This window comes from Pagrus major, chromosome 9 (genome assembly GCF_040436345.1).
Source record: "Pagrus major chromosome 9, Pma_NU_1.0".
In the NCBI taxonomy this organism is placed as follows: domain Eukaryota; kingdom Metazoa; phylum Chordata; class Actinopteri; order Spariformes; family Sparidae; genus Pagrus; species Pagrus major.
The window spans coordinates 26692910-26706586 of record NC_133223.1 but is presented as its reverse complement, the minus strand read 5'-3'; the positions used below and the strand labels follow the sequence as shown (position 1 = coordinate 26706586).

At 40.8% G+C, this 13677-nt stretch overlaps 1 protein-coding gene across 2 annotated transcripts in view; it reads left to right on the top strand.

Moving 5' to 3' along the window:
* Positions 1-3443: 3443 nt before the first annotated feature.
* ptpn4a (protein tyrosine phosphatase non-receptor type 4a) overlaps positions 3444-13677 on the top strand; it is a 76367-nt gene continuing 66133 nt past the window's right edge. Inside the window, exon 1 of one of the 2 annotated variants that reach the window (XM_073473244.1) lies at positions 3444-3978. The gene's annotated coding sequence lies outside the window, so the exon portion shown is untranslated. The remainder of the gene's footprint in view (positions 3979-13677) is intronic. The other variant, XM_073473243.1, reaches the window with a different exon arrangement.

Genomic DNA, 13677 nt, shown 5'->3' with positions numbered 1-13677 from the left:
ACCCAAATACAAAAAAACGTGTTGTTATTTCCCTACATACATTTGTCGGTGTCAAAGTTTTGTTTAGTGTTGCTTTAATTTTCCCAGGTTTTACGATACCCTGCAGCAGCAACCAAATTACAGTCAGGGTAAGTGGGATTTTTTGTGGTTTCAATCACAGCACTGAATTTTTTTTTTAAAACTAAGCAGCAAAATGTGTTCCCACAGTGCATTCATTGGAACAACGTTCTACTGAAGAAATAGCTGTAAAAGCAGAAAAGTGTTTTCAAGAATACAAAGGGACGCACCACAATATAGGCCAATGACTATGCAGCACCATCTTCAGCACGGGCCCAAACACTCGAGGTTTTGACCTTGATTTTCAAGTGTTTGTTGTTCAGCTGAATGTTTCTTTGTAACTGAAATTCATTGTTTTTTACTAACTCTGTTTTCAGGTGTGTTACCGCTCAGTGAACGTTAAAACCGGAAGGAAATATGTTGGATTTTTTTTACTGTTATTGGTGTTGCAAATAAGGAAAATGCAATGAATCCTCCCACAAAGCATATCTGCGTACTTAAAGTATATCGTTATGGAACAGGCATATTTTACCAGTACATCTATGAAAAATAGAGGCTCCATCTTCATGTTTTTCCCCGTGCTCTTTTTACCTACAGGCATCTATTTATCTTCATATGGAAAACCTCTAATTGTGTTCATTATAATGAAACAGCAGTGTTCTTTTATTCCTCTCAAGCCAGATTTCCAGCAACACTCGCATCATTTGCATGACCCTAACTAATTTATTTAGTGATAATAATCTTAATATTCAGCTTATTGTGACTCAGAACTCATCATACAGCACCCGAGTTCCCTCAGGTCGTCTGTCTGCATATTAACAAGGTTCAGATACGCTGTTTTAATTACAATCTCGTACCCTGTGGACAGAACTAAATATAGAAGCGTGTAATTAATAGTGTTGCAGAGAGACATGCACTGACATTTTACAGTATTGTCCTCAGGTGGACCGTGCTAAGTGGGACCCAGCATCCATCGTGTTTTTTCTTTCTGTCGGCTCAATAGAATCAAAGCGAGAAGGTGCATGTCCTGATGAAACCTCCACATGAAAAGCATGCAGGCGGCAGAGCTGGTGAATCAGAGGGACTGCTGTTGATCAGGACAGCTTGGGTTCAGTGTTCACTTGACAGCGAGCATCCTTTCTACATTAGTGCCCTTGAGCAAGGTGCAGAATTTGCTCCGGATCCGTGGTTCTGCAGCAGATTGTGAGCGCTCTTTATCAAGGAATGCTTTTGTGTTATTGCACCAAAATAATCCCTTTATCACGAGGCCATACTGAGAGAAAATCAATAAATACATAACTAATTAGGAATGTTTCTGTGTGAAAGACGGAAAAAAAAAAAAAAAGCTTTGAGTGAATTTGTAGGTCTACTCCATCATTTACCCGACAACAAAGTGGCTTTTTAGATATGCATATCAACAACACTGGGCTTATTGTCTCGCTCTCAACACTCCGCTTCATCTGCTTACTTCATTGTATGCCAAACAGAGCCTCTGTACAATGGCCCATTGTTAGCTGCTTTGTAGGCTGTTTCTTTTTGAGCCACTTGAGGTCAGTACAGCCCACGTTACCGCTCCCACAGTTTGTTACCGCCTTTCATTTACAGTGTGTATGAATGACAGGGCTACAGTACAGTGATTCGGTGTGAATGGGCAGGCTCGGACTTGAAGTGAAAGAGGACATTTTCATAATTACATTCATTCTGAGAGTCTCATGCTGAAAATCAGGCTCCTGTAGGGACGGGGCTCGAAATGAAATGCAATGTAATAGTTCACTACAACTAACCGTGTGTGTGTGTGTGTGTGTGTGTGTGTGTGTGTGTGTGTGTGTGTGTGTGTGTGTGTGTGTTTTGCAGTACAAAATCAGAAATAAAATGTCATAAATTCCCACTGCTAATGCTCTTTCTGCCAACAGTGGCTCTGACGCAGCATGCGGTTATCAAATAAACATGGCGGAGTAAAAAGTAAAATATTTGCCTCCAAAACGTGGTGGAGCGGAAGTATAAAGTAGCAGAAAATGGATGGAAATGCGAAAGAAAAGTACTCGATTAAATGTACTTGATTACATTACATCACTGAAATTTGCAGTACATATTAAGATAAGGTGACATACATGACAGCAGTGTTTGTGAGAACATGGTGAACATGTTTTCAGTGCAGCATTCACACTTTTGTAAAAAGTACCCAAAAGTCACACTTGAGTAAAAGTATATATATAGTGTTGAAATGTCGAGAGCAAAAAGTACAATATTTGTAGCGGATTGGAAGAATAAAATAGCAGTAAATTGACAGAAATACTTGATACGTAAAGTAGTTGAGTTACATTCTATCACCAGATATTGCAGTTCATATTAAGAATCAAAATTAGAAGTAAAAGTATAGCATATGTTTCAGTGATGGAATGTAACTAAGTACATTTACTCAAATACTGTACTTGAATACAATTTTGAGGCTTCATTTGAGTATTTCTATCTTCTGCTATATTATACTTCCACTCCACTACATTTCTGAGGCAAAAATGTAACTTTTCACTACATTTATACACTCATGTAAACATGAAAACATGTTCCCCATGTTTTCACAAACACTGCTGTCATGTTTGTTACCTTATGCACTACTAATCATGTAATATCAGATGATAGGCCTACTTTAAGACTTCTTAAGTACATTTGATTTTTAATTTACCAAAGTAATATTTAAACACGATATATTTACTTTTACTCAAGTGTGACTTTTGGGTACTTTTTTTTTTTACAAAAGTGTGAAGGCTGCTGTGAAAACATGTTCACCATGATCTCACAAACACTGCTGTCATGTATGTCACCTTATCTTAATATGTACTGCAAGATTCAGTGATGTAATGTAATTAAGTACATTTACTCGAGTACTTCTACTTTTCTTGAGCATTTCCATCCATTTTCTGCTGCTTTGTACTTCCGCTCCACCACATTTTGGAGGAAAATACTGTACTTTTTACTCCGCTACATTTATTTGATAACTGCATGCTGCGTCAGAGCCGAAGCAGTGCATTGTTAAATTAATTTATTTCATCAGATAAATGCTGGATATCTGATCCGATAATACTAAATAATAATAAAACTTAATCAGGCTTTGTGTTGACAACGGTGTTGTGCAAGTTACTTTCAAAATGTAATTTATTACATATTACTAGTTATCTTCATTTTTAAAGTAATATATTATGTTACAATATCACTGTCTGCGTAGAGTAATAAAGTACTTATCACGCTACTTTTTTAGTTACTTTCAACAAAACTCTCAGGCTCACAGTGCAGGTGGAGGGTGCGCTCGAAAACAAACTGCGCGCCTCCCGCTCCGAGGCCCCGCCCCTGCGCGCTCGCTTTGCGCCATTACGTCGCTCTGCTGGTCGCTGCTGTGCTGCAAGGCAGACGGGCAGGCAGGCAGAGCAGCTGCAGAGAGAGCAGGGGACGCTGACTACAACGGACGGGCTCATGTTGGGAAAGTCACAAACGCAACATTTGCCTTTTCTCTGATTTGATATCCAAATATTTTCACTCGCAACCTTCCCGCTGACCGCATCTCTCTGTTTTTACGCCCGCGTGGGAATATATTTTTCATCCTCTCGACCTGAAATGACTGCTAGTCGCCGTGTCTAGCCAATGGTTACTGCGGGGGCTCCCGTCTTGTGGATTATCCGTCGTCGCCGAGCCAGTTGCATGGTCGAGCCCGGAGGAGGCCCCGCTCTGCTGGATGGATGTGTGTGAAGCAGCGCCGGACTCCAAGTACTGATGAAGACGGTGATAATGATGATGCTCGGGTTTCATCGGCAGCGGGTGAACTGATCTTGGATGTTCGGGCTATATCGCCCCCACACAAACCCATTTCCTCATACAGCAAAAAATATATTCCTTAAAAACTGGACGCCCCTGGAGCAGTTTATGACGGTAAGAAAGACGCTCATTCACAGGCCACCAGTTTTTTACAGCCAGCTGACGTTAGCTAGCTCGCTAGCTAGCTAGCTTAGCTTAGCGCTGTCACTTTTATCCAAGTTGCTCCCCGCACGGCTAAAACGGACAACGTTGCGAAATAACACAGAGGTGACGCTTATCTAAAGGGCTTGGTGTGTTGTTACACATGTGTCTTTTCGAGTGGGGGCTAGAAGAAAATATAATAAATAGCCTTAACGTACGTTTGAGTCCCTAACCTTAATAGCCAGTGGGCTGTGTAGCTTGTTAGCTAGCTCATTCAATATCTCGCAGCATACTTCATGTAGCTGCGAAACGGGAGCTAATCCAGTGTGCGCAGCGTTTGCTGTGCATTTTAAATGTTTATTGAATTAGCGTTTTAAAGGGTTGCTCGGCCCTCCTCAAGTCGACATTTATAATTTAGTTAAACAGGCCGTTAATAGCTAATTCATTACACAGCGCACAATAAGCCCTTTAATGACAGAGTCCAGGTGGCGTTCAGGGGACCCAGTCAGTCGGCTTTAAATAAAGATGACATTCCCGTATCATATCTTAAAGCCTTTTAATTAGTGATTAATGAGCTAATTTGCTTCTTCTTCTTCTTGGTAAATAGATATATTGAATACAGATCCTCCATATAAGATGCATTCGGGGTTTTTTTTGTCATTCATTGCACCGGTTGTTAAAAAAAAAAACATGTCCAATGTGCTTACAGTGCATCGGTAATTGCTCATTTTCATCCCGACGTGAATGCCAGAAAACAGCCCATGTCTGCTAACTCTGTGGTGTTAAGTAATGGATGTGAGGGTTTTTGCTGTGATGAGGCGTCCTCCTTTTTCTCGATGACGTAATCCTCCACCATCCGTGCCACATCTTTTGGGTCGCAGTCGGCTCCTCCGCTGCCTGCTGCTCGCCAGTCTGCTGCCGCTGCTGAGATCATATGGACCCTGCTCTGTCCTGTTTGTCTAGCCTCTATCTCTCCCTCCCCGGCTCTTTCTTGTCCTTTTCTCCCGTCTAAACTGCACAATGACTTCAGAGGCGGAGAGGGCTCAGAGACGGGATTGGTTCTGAATGGGATCTCGGCAGAGGAGGGAATTGTGAATGAAATCCAGTAGCCGGGGTTCAGTTTTCCATCCCTGAAAGTACACCACTCAAAATTGGTGAGAGATATTTGGGATGTGGGTGCGTGTTAGAGGTGTGAGTCTTCACCGGCCTCACAATTCGTTTCACGATGAAATGATCCTGGATGCATCTCGGTGTATGGCATCCTCAATGATCTGTGTTACTGCACGTGGCCACTTTTTCACCTTTTTATCCAGAAAGTCCTTCCAATAATCAGACTGCAGCAGTCTACAAAATAAAAGCTGCATCTTTTCAATGCATGAACATTACAAAAACAAAACATGTATCCATCTGCAATGCCTCCACCTACAATAATATTGTTTTCACATGGCAGCTTTAAGATAAGGAATTTATTGACTCTGCTGCACACACCTCTCTCATAGCCGGATGGCAGAGTTGACGGCGCCTCCTCAGATCTTGGCTGATAAGCTGGGCTTGCTGTAACTGTTATTACTGATGGCTCAAGTCCAGTTCGTGCTTCCCAGCAAGTTCATAAGATCCGACATGTGGCCCGAGATGCTCGTTTAAAACAAGTGCTCCTTGGGAGTGACGTTGCAATGTAACTTTTATTGTCCTGCTGTTGAACAATCAACATAAGCTGCAGGCTCTCGATTATGCTCCGTCTCTGCATCGATGCAGAATCTTCCAAGTCAGCGTCGCGATGCATCTTATAATCGAGAAATTGCAACACCTCTAGTGCATATGTGCATCTGCATCTGCATGGACATGCAAAGTGAAATGTGTAGTATTATATATTGGGACCAAAAATATTCACAAAATGCAAAATAAAAAATCAGATATGTCACAGAATAAACAATCAGGCAAAATATCCCTAACTAATTTTGATTACTGTATGATTAGGCATCCGTGAAGGTGGCACCAGAAGCCCCCACGCCACATGTCATGATGTGTATATCCTTTGTAATTTTACTGTTTTCTAAAATTGTGAGTAGCTTTTCTATGGTATCAATTAATGAAGGAATTAGGGTTGTTAGTGATTAATGACTGAAGAGGCACTATGTAGTGTTTAAGAAGAAATTCAAACTCAGAATTTTAATATTTACAATATTAATGAGGCAATACGACAAACTTATGCCCTTTTGTAATTCTACTGTTTTTTAAAAAAAAATCAGCAATTGTTTCTAGTGGTTTTTCTACAGCATCAATTAATGATGGAATTAGGGTTGTCAATTATTAAAGGGGCACTATATAGTTTTCGAGAAGGAATTCAAACCCAGAATTTTCATATTTTCAATATTAATGAGGTAATAATACAAAGGAATTACTGCTACTTTCTACATCCACTCCATTACATCTATTTGATAACTTAAGTTACTAGTTACACTAACAAATACATCGAAAAGCATCTTGTTACAAATTACAAATGCTTGCTTATCAAATATATTTGCAATTTGAAAAATACAAAAACAAATACTAACCAAGCTCATTTTATCACATTTTTGCCATTTAGTAGCCTCAGTATGGTTTGGATTTTGGAAAAAAACTCGAACATATTTCACATTGTTGTTGCAGATTATGATTATGAATTAAAGAAATTGCTTAAAATGTGCATCCCCGAAGGAATCCATTTAACCGAAAACTCAGCAGATGGGGGTCCGAATGATGGGGGTTTGTGGTTGGTCTTGACCTGAATACGTTTGGGAATCCCTGTCTGATGGTTGCTGAAGCTGAACTACTTATCTTGGGAATTAGGCCTGCCATGTTGCACATTTTTATTTGGGACACCATTCCAGGCTGTTGATTGCCACCATATTATATATTAAAGCGGTAGTGGTAGTCAGGATGATTTTGCCACAGTGGATTTTGTGCTCGACCAGACTCAAGATATGACGCAATCCTGCACATCCCATCTCTGATAGCCGAAACACACAGAAGGATCGGTGGCTGTGCAAGTTTGTTTTCATGGGTTTAGCCATGCACTTTGACCAGTTTTTATTAATAAGCATATTATAAAATAATCACTCTTGTGCTGAGGAGAAGCCTGCAGTGGACTTGAAATGTATTTGCCATTCCTCTGCCTGAACAAGAAGAAGTCCTAAGTTACAAGAGTGGCTGGACTCAGCTGGTGAAGATTAAATTGCCTGTAGCAACGGCCCTGGTTTACTTGAGCAGCACACCTGAACCTGCCATCCCCGTGGTGTACAGCAGAAGTGTGTATGAGAGACAGCAGATAGTAAGAAGTGAGGCGGAGTGAGAGGAGGATATGGATACTGGAAGACAGAGGGGGGGGGGGGGTACAGGTGTGGCAGGGGTAATGGGGATAAGCTGCACCTGGTAGCAGGGGGGGAGGGGGGTCTCATGGGAGCACGTTGGGACTTAAGTATAATCAGCAGATCAAAAGGCAGCTTTCTCGAATGTAACTGTGGATATGGTTGGGAGGCAAATTGTTATCTACCCTTACTATATACCCTGACAATTCTTAGTCAACCACAGAATTTAAACAAATTTCCAATATTCATATATCGGCCGATCCCTCAAGTGTGGTTATCAAACATTTGTGACAAGAATATGTAATGGAGGCAGGATATTTAACAGTTTAGCATTACAGTCCATTGTCTCAAATTACATCAGTGAACTGAAACCGTAAACAATACTGATATATCCGTGGTATGCCAATATCCGCCGATAATATTAGCTAATCGATTTGTTGGTCGGGCTCTAGAAATATATATATATATATATATATATATATATATATATATATATATATATATATTTTTTTTTTTTTTTAAGAAGATGTCTATGGCAGAATTCAATACCATAGATAAGCAAATGTACACGGTAGGATAACCATCAAATTTCATATCGCGGTATACCTCGAAACTACAGCCTGATCGATCTGTTGGCTATATTATCGGCCTACATCACATATTGCTCGGTATCGGCTTATGTGTTGGCCAACATGAAAACTTTTTTTGTTTGTTGTTTTTCACAAAACATGGGTGGCAGAAAAAGATGAATACCGGTGAATTTTACAGTTGCAGTGCACTGATGATTTGGACGTTGCAACCCTAGTTGGTTAACAATAGCCAAAAAAGTCTGTTATGTCTGCCAATTGTCTTCACTTGAGTTGGAATAATCCTGAGTCTTGCAGCCGTGTAATATATGCATATAAACTGTTTGAGAAACTGTCGGTCAACAGCTTGACACCAAAAGGCAAAAATTAAGTTACCTTTAGAGATTTGCGAGGAATTTCTTCTTTATCCCTTGATTGATGATATTCTATCGTTTCAGTCAGAGCTGGAGAAGCCATTAACTGAGGCACAGTGTTGAATAATTCTGTTTTACTGCTAGCCCTACATCTTTAATGCTTTGGTTGAAGGGTGCAAGCATTATGCTGTTTCATTACTGTTAATGTGGCAAGCTAGGAGGTGCAGCAAATTCATGTCCACTTTGACATCCTCAGGCCTCTCACCGCTAATTTATCATCGTGCCGCTTGTGCAGATGTGTCTCAGCAGGTTTGGCCAGTGCCTGTAGAGAAGATGCATAAAGATGACAGCTTCCTAGTTAAACATCATAAACCAGAGCACACATAGCAGAGAAGTCAAAGGTCAACCATTGTTCCTGCCGGGTTAAAGGCTGAGATGTGTATGCACTGTGGGATGGGCTGGGAGCGCAGACTGTTAGAGAATTTATGAGCCCAAATTCTGTGTTTTTGACTTCTATTTTATCTCATAATCGTGACACTCCAGGAGGATGTCATCTTCGCACCATGAGCTTTAGCTTCTTCCTTTCTCGCCTGCTTTGAGGTGTCGGCTCTTCCTTTTTCTCTCTATCTGTGCCTGACACCTTATGTCTGGTTAGTCTCAACGCTGGTAAGGCACACCCTCAGCGTGGTGCTCAGTAGTGCTGACAGCTTAGTATTGGTGTTAACTGACAGTGTTAGTATGAAGACTGCTGGCTGGGTGCTGCAGGCAAGATACATTATCAGGCTTCAAAGATGCTAGCATTTGCGTATCTTATTTTAGTAGGCCTGTCAGGAGAGCTTTGAAAAAAAGTGTTGGTATTAATTAACTTTCACTTCTGTCACCTTTTAATGTAGTTTTTTGTTTAAATTCTCAGTAAAGTTAAACCCTTACCACAAATGAGAAGAATCGCACTTGTGAGTGTTTCAAATTGACATACCTTTTTTAAGATTCCTCATTAGATCCTCCTCTTTATTTAAGTGAGACAAGTCTCTCTGTGACCTATGCTGACTGTCGGTGACAGCCCTGTCAAAGAGCAGCCTGTTCATGTTTAACCAAGAGGACCAGCTGCCTGCCCATTCTATTATAACCCTTGGAAAGCTCACAGTCCTATTTGCAGTTGGGGAGCGCAGTAACCAGAGTGCTTGATAGTCAGAGTTTTGCCATTTCAGTTTAAGCTAGAGTTGGCAAGTTTCTCAAGAAGCATTTTTTGTTGTATTTGGAGAAAAACTCTTAACACCCCTACAGCAATCAATAAGTCAAATGCTAAAACAAAAACATCCAGTATTTGTGGCATTTGAAAGCTTTAAATAAGCCCATACAATCGTTTAATTCGTCTCATGAAAAGATTGGACAGGGTAACTGTCTGTCTACCTATGTACCTGCCTTCTTGCATGCACTCATTGCGCGTTATAAGAGTCTTCTTGAAGGCAAGGTGGTTGAATTGCTAAAGCTATTGGCAAGCTAGTTGCCCAAGAACGACAGAGAAAGTGCAGCCAAAACCTCCCAATAATAACATGCAAGCCTGAGAGCGATGAGTACAAACAATAGCCATGTTTGTTGTTTACGTTCGTTATGATAATGTTAGGTGTATTCTTCCATGAGAGTGAGACAGGAAGTAGTTAGATGTGATTAGCAATGACAAGGAAATGCTGTGGCCACAGTACACCTTTTTACAGCTAATTCATTAGCACAAAGCACACTGCCCCTGAGCCAAAAAACTTGTGAGCCGCAGTGGCAGTGAAAGACTGTCGTCTAGCTGCTAACCCACTAAAACAAAGCACATAGCCCCTGAGCCCAATAAAAGAGGCACCTTTGGCGACGAATGTTAGCACAAAGCATATAGCCCCTGAGCCAAAGAACAAGTAAGCAGGAGCAGCAGTGACAGACTGTGCTAACCAAATAGCACAAAGCACAGAGCTCCTGAGTCCAATAAAAGAGCCACTGTGGCAGCAACAGCCTCCCTCAGCAGCTAACTGAGTTAGCACAAAGCACACAGCCCCTTAGCCAAGCTAACCCATTTAGCACAAAGCACACATCTACAGCAGTAAGAAGTAAATGTAACCTTGGTACCCTTTTCCGATTGAGGTATGTTTTCTAACGGTTATTTTGCTTGTGTTAACATGATTGTGGCATTTAACAGAGTTGTTCATTTATGTATTTATTGGACTATTAAAGCTAAGAGAGCTTGTTGAATGTAGCAAACTAGCAGCTAACACATCTCCCAGTGTCTCTGGAGGGGGTGGGATTATTTTTTGGTTATACTTTCAAAATGTAGCTTGCTCGTGCTGGTTTCTACAATTTTACCAACCCCAGCTTTAACAGTGGCAGCACACAGACCTTACTGTTGCCAAGTTACTGGTGATTTTGTGCCAGCTTATCCCATGAGTTTTGTGTGTCATGCATCTATAATTTCATAAAGGGAAATTACTTTCTCATTATTCTTAAATTTGATACAAAATAGCCGCCATACATTTACAAATATGCCTAATTTGGCACCGGCTGGTAGCACTCCCAGATCGCCATCATTGTCCTGAGCAGCAGCGCTTTCAGTCTGTCTGACTGGCAGTCCTCAAGGGAACTAGCCGGAATGGCCATCCATTCACATAAATATCCAGCCAGATAGCTCTCAGAAAGGCAGCTAGTTAGTGGTCTGTTGCTGGGGCGGATATGGCACAATTCTGTAGCAAAAATCGTCTCCCGAGCCCCAAACACAGCTGTGTTTATTCTGTGCAAGATACGACAGCTACAGAATGCCAACATGAAGGTGCCTTGACAGATCTAGATTTCCAGAATGGAAAGCAAGTAGTGCCATATTAATAGTTGTGCCATAAAAGTTTTGATTGGTAGTAAAGAATCATGTGGATGCATTTCTGTGAAAAATCATAGTAGTAGCTCAGTAGTATCTTTTCATGGAGTCTGTTGTATTTTCAGCTCTCCTTCTTTTCCAATTTGAAATTTTATTTTAGATAATTTCTTGTCAGATCAGGGTCACCTCTTCCATCCCCTCCCCTGACACCTACTCTTTCTCTCCTCTTCTTTCTTTCTCTCTCTCTTGGTCCGGCGCTGGCGTATCTGGATCATGCAGAACTAATCAAATGAAACTGCACATTATGGTAATGGTGTTCTCAGTTAGCGGGCACTCACAATGGTTTGATTAGCTGAAGCAGCATGTTATCCAGCCAGGGAGAGGAGCTAGAGACAGACCCCCCACTTCTTACTCAGGTGTGGTTACATTTGTAGAGATGATCACATTCAAATTTATTCTACGAGCTCTTGGAGAAGTCTCTGTTTGATTTTTCTTAAGATCACTATGTCCATCTTTTTCTCAGGACTGCCTTCAAAAATGACTCAAAATGCTCTGATTTATTCAGTGAGATTGACTTTTTACTCCACTAGCCCACAAGCCCGTAAGCCTTGGCAACATAAATAGAGGCTCTAGATATCTGTTGTAATTCATCATCAGTATCAGCCCTATTATGAGTCACTTGTGTGTTCTAACCCAGTTTCTGAAAAATGCAGGGCTAGATTATGCCAACAGAGAGGGGAGATAAAGTGAGCTAGATTATAGTTCAGGGGCTGCGAGATAGACTTAGCTAGCCTTGCAGAGGTTGGATTAGGACAGTGCAACATAAAGACATTAAAGTATTAACATGATTAGTGATGATCACTGGGTGTGTGATGGAAGAAGCCTGGAATGGGAGAAAAGGTGGCAGGGCAGGTGGGAAACACGGGGTAACAGATTGGCATCAATGGGTGTATGGTATATTTGAAGCAGTAGTAGATGTATGGCTTTTGTTGAAATGTGTTTACTTCATTCTCTTTTGTTAGTTTAGCTGCTTAAGTCCTGTCGGTCCTATCTTTTCCTGAATATGTGAAGTTTATTCTGACAGACTTTTTACTCAGATTATCCATCCAGAGTTTTGTAGTCTTTAGAGATAAGTATCTAGAAACAGTTATACATTATTGCTGGTAGGGTTGGGCAATCTTGCAGTTTTAGATTGTGTGTGATCAAAATCAAATCGTAGAGATTGCAGTATTGAAGGCCCTCTTCTGTTTCCAGACTTTACGTAACGTAATTGATGAGCAGATGAGCACCATGTTAACATAACAATTGAGTAATGCAGCCAACAAGATGGCTGCTAATTGGATGGGTTACATTTTGTAATTAATGCCAGGCCAGTTATGGCTAGCAGTGAAATTCCTTTGCAATTTCAAGTCTGGCCATAGTCCACAGGGTGTTTCAAAATTAAGAAAAAGATTGCAATTAAGATTGGACAACATGATTGCAAATAAATAGAACATGAAATAGTGATGGGCACCTGGGCAATTGGTGCTGCTATTGGTCGCTGAACATCATTCATTGATTTCACTGTGGGCAAATTTGGTTTGATCACAGTTGCACACATTTCTTGTCTTCGCTGTTTACTAGTGTTGCCGTGTTTGTGAGCAACACAGACACAGTAGGGCTCATTATTGTGTGAACTGTAGTTGCGATGGATTTATTGAAGTATTCAAATGTGTGTCCAAACATTAGCAAAGCAAATGAAGATGGAGCTGATGTTACTTGCAACACAATGGGACAACATGCCGTGGATTTGTGGTGTTTTGGATTTTCTTTGCAAATTGCCAGAGACTGATACGATCATGTTTGACTTTTCAGGGAAGCCGTCTGTTGAATTTTTAGGCACCGGGTTTATGGTTTATTTGGATCTAGGGCTTCAGCTTTGGCTTCAACGATTATTTTCATAGTAGATTAATCTGTCGATTATTTTCTCACTTAATGGATGAATTGTTTGGTCTAAAAAATGTCCTCAAATGTCTTGTTTTATCCACAACCCAAAGATATTTAGTTTACTGTCATAGAGGAGTAAAGAAATAATCACATTTAAGAAGCTGAAATCAGAGAATTTAGACTTAGAATTTAGACAACTAATTGATTAATTGTTGCAGCTCTGTTCGAATGTGAAAGATACTAGAAATGTAGTTAGAACTTGGTTACAAATAAGAACACGTGAACGATACAATCGTACCTAAACACTTTTCTTCTGAGAGAGAGGACTCCTCTCTGATGCAGCCCCACCCCCACCTTTACACTCCTCAGGTATGTGAGTACAGCTGGCTCCTGTGTCTTTACTCAAGAGTTATGCTCCAGTGCGTGTTTTGGCTTGTCCTCTCCTTCACTATCATCCTTTCTACTATCCCCCAAAATGCATATAACGCAGCATACTTAGCCTTCTATGCACATTAACACAAGACGTCTACCAATAGTGGATTTTTAAATATCTAGATTGACAACCTCCGACACCATCTCCAAAAGGTGTGTAACGATTTGCTCAGCAAAGAGTT